The sequence below is a fragment of the Pinus tabuliformis genome, chromosome 6 (genome assembly GCF_031772625.1).
Source record: "Pinus tabuliformis cultivar Carrire ecotype Pingquan chromosome 6, CPIR1, whole genome shotgun sequence".
Taxonomy (NCBI): domain Eukaryota; kingdom Viridiplantae; phylum Streptophyta; class Pinopsida; order Pinales; family Pinaceae; genus Pinus; species Pinus tabuliformis.
In genome coordinates this window covers 1673657273-1673661357 of record NC_142292.1, presented here as the reverse complement: position 1 = coordinate 1673661357, position 4085 = coordinate 1673657273, and positions in this window count along the sequence as shown.

Below are 4085 nucleotides of genomic sequence, written 5' to 3'. Positions count from 1 at the left end.
AGGAAAATCCTTTGTTATACTTGGCTCAATTAGATGAGAATCGACGTGATGCTGCATTGGCGATCGAGACTCACTCAAAACGCATGAAAGCTATGTATGATCGAAATGTGACCCCTCGAAATTTTTCGGAAGGAGATCTAGTGTTAGTTTACGATCAAGCTAATGATAAATTAGGCACTGGAAAATTCGTTCCTATGTGGCGTGGTCCGTATGTTGTCAAGCGAAAGCTAGCAAAAGGGGCCTATGAATTGGTAGACTTTGACAGGGACTCTTTGGGTAAACCCAGAAATGGTCTTTACTTGAAGAGGTATTATGCTTAAAGAATGGGTATGGAGATTTTTAGTTAGGATAGTTTTTGTTTCTAGCTGGTGTGTTTTAGTTTAAACAGTTTGCTTAGCTTAGAGAGTGTTTTTTCGTCATTATTCCTGCTTATCTTGGTATTACTATTGATATTAACAATGTAAACTTTGAAACAGGAACTATAAACTCAAAACGGGAACTCTGGCCAAAAAACCCCAAAAAAACATCAAAAACAGTGCTAAAAACGAAAAGTGTGTATACTGGAACGATGTTTTTTTTTTAGGTGTCAATTTTGAACGTGTTTTAAAAATGGCAGTGACTACGAAATTTACTACGAAATTTTCGTGCAAATTATAGCTTCAAAACGAAAGTGTTGATACTGGAATAATGATTTTTTTTTTTAGGGTCAATTTTCAAACTTTTTAAAAAATGCTAATAAAACCAATTTTTTATGTCTCAAACAAAGTTAAATTTTAAGGAAAAAACACATTAATGTTTCTGGTAGAATATCATTTTTCTTTCCTAAGTATAAATTTAACATGTTTTCAACCACAACATGCTAGATACAAAAGAAATTGAAATTTTTTCAACTATAAAACTAAAAAAACATGACATTATGAACAAATTATATCACTGAATGAATTCAAAAGCCTTTATTTGTATACTGAATAAAACAGACATTATATCTCTAATTTGATATTGCATTGTAGATATTTAAACAATAAAATTTATCATACTTAAGACATAATCCAACAACATAAAATGCTTCATAACTTCTCATTTAACAAAATATGGAAAAAATTAATTTTATTTGAAGATACATTGCATACATCAGTTATATAAATTGTCTTAAACAATTATTCAAACTCAATCACCCAATAACCGTGGGTAGGCCGTCGTCGTGCCCCCTTCCCCCAACCCATTACCGATCTTTCCCATTCACCCATGCCCTCTTCCCCCTTCTGCCCTACCCATGCGCCAGCCCTTGCTACCCCCAACTCACCCACCCATGCACCATTTCCCCAACTCTTCCTTCCCTACCCCACAACTCTCCTCCCCATAAGCCCACCCCCTAACTCCCATTCCCCTCCAATCTCAACTCCTCCCCCCCTTCCTTACTGTCGGTCCCATGGGCCTCGCGCCCTACCCCCCTCCACCCTACCCTTACCCCTACCCCCTACCTTCCCCCACCCCCCACCCTTACCTTACCCCCGACCCCCCGCCACCCCCCTACCCTTACCCTACCCCCCCCCCCCCCCCCCCCCCCCCCCCCCCTGCCCCCCCCCCCCACCCCCCCCCCCCCCCCCCCCCCCCTGCCCCCTACCCTTACCCCCCCCCTAACCCCCCCCCAACCCCCTGCCCTACCCCTTACCCCCCCCCCCCCCCCCCCCCCCCACCCCCCCCCCCCCCCCCCCCCCCCCCCCCCCCCACCCCCCCCCCCCTGCCCTACGCCTTACCCCCCCCCCAACCCCCTACCCTACCCCCCCTCCACCCCCCCCCCCCCCCCACCCCCCTCCCCCCCTACCCCCCCCACCCCCCCCTACCCCCCCCCCCTACCCCTACCCCCCTACCCCCCCCCCCCACCCCCCCCACCCCCCTACCCCCCCCACCCCCCCCCCCCCCCCCCTACCCCCCCCCCCCACCCCCCTTACCTGCCCCCCTACCCCCCACATTCCCCCCCCCCCCCCCCCCCCCCCCCCCCCCCCCCCCACCCCGCCCATCCTCGGCCCCCTCCCCGGTCCACCCCACCTCACCCACCGCTCCTCCCCCTCCCCGCCCCCCACTTCACCGCCACCCCGCCCACCCCTCCACTGCCCCGCCCACCCCTCCCCCGCCCCCTCCCCGGCCCCCCCGCCCACCCCGCCCACACCGCCCCCTATCCCGCCCACCGCCCCCTGCCCGCCCACCCATCCCCCGCCACCGCGCCTCCCCGGCCCCCCCGCCCACCCCTCCCCCGCCACCGCCCCCTCCCCGCCCACCCATCCCCCGCCACCGCCCCCTCCCGGCCCCCCCGCCCACCCCTCCACCGCCACCGCCTCCTCCCCGCCCACCCCTCCCCCGTCCACCCCTCCCCCTACCCCTCCCCCGCCCCCTCCGCGGCAGCGGCACCCCCGGGCCGCCCCGCCCCGCCCGACCGGCGGCGGGTCGATTCCGGGAATCATAGAGTCCTCAAATACCATCAAATGTTATAGTTTCCTTAAGATAATCATTTATGCCCCTGTCACAAGGCCAAAAATTCCACTTGGTTATTTGTAACGCTAACCAACCCCCAAGCATAAATTTTAATTAAAATAACCATTTCTAGCCCCTAATACAAGGCCAAAAATTCCACATGGTTATTTGTACCACTCCCCAAGCATAAATCTCAAAAGACAATAAATAACCCCTCCCACTATTACCTCCCACTTAAATAATTATAATTATTAATATACAGTAAATTATAATTTATTAAATAATTTATTTTAACAAATTAAAAAATATCTTCACATAACAATGCACCTATCAAATTTTATAAAAACATACCTACTCTACTTGTCTACCACCCCTTGTAAAAATAAAATTTAAACATCTATATTAAAAAGACCTTAAAACATAATTAATATAGAATAATTATAATTATTAAAATACACTTCAGTATTAAGGAATATATATATATATAGTTTGTGTGCACCTAAACACTCGAAATACATAATATTTTATAAAATATAATTGTTGTGAATGATTATAATGATTGAAATACAATAAGTTATAATTTATTTTAATTGAAATGTCCTAGGGCTTTTGGCTTCTTAATAATTAAATTATTAAAACGTAAAGAATGAAATAAATATTCCAAACATTCAACACATCTAGGTGCGCAATTAGATAATGTGAGTCTCGCATTTTTAATGAATAATGTTTGACTACGTTTTAAAAAATAAAAAAGGCAACATATAAAAATCCCCCAATATATTTTCATGAAAAGCTTTAAGAAACAGCAAAGTATGAATAATCAAAGTGGAAACAAGTAATCTCTTTGGCACCAGAATATATCACTAAGGAATAACTATAACAAAGCATGAAGCGTGTCTGACTATTAAGAAAGAATATTATATGAAAGTATAAAAAAACCAGAAAAATCTGATCAGGTAAGCAACACCAAATCTCTAGCAGGCAATGATACGAATCTTCCTCGGCTGCACAATGCGTTGAATTGAGTTTGCACCGATCTAAAAGTTGGTTCCAATTGACAACAAAATTATTAAATATTTCGTTCAAACAAAGGTAAAAAAGGTCAACAAAACATTCTATTTAGTGGAGAATATCAAATCGAATGAGCGCTATATTCAGAGGACCATATTCCTCCTCATATGGTGCTCCATATTCCAAGTTTAGAGGATATCAAATAAACAATTTTTCAAGGAATATAACCCCGTCATATTGTTGATATGATTTTTATTCAGTATTTTACTGTATAGAACACTGAATTTTGGAGACTGGAATTGGTGATGGGATTGTATTTTTATTGCCTGTTATATGAGCTTTTAAAGAAAGATTCGAAAACAGCGAAACTATTTACAAATCTATTCCAAATACCAAAACTCCAAAAATAAAAATTAGTGATAAAATTTGCATTTTTATTATACAAAATTTATAAAAGTATTTGCATATGTTTTTTAAAGTATTTGTATTAAACTTCATGGGTTTGAAGTTGCGGACTTAAGTTCGCGAGTGCAGAGGTGTAAAGCTCTACCTAACCAAAAAAAACTTTGCACCTCTAAACTTTTGCGGAGTGAATCAAGAAA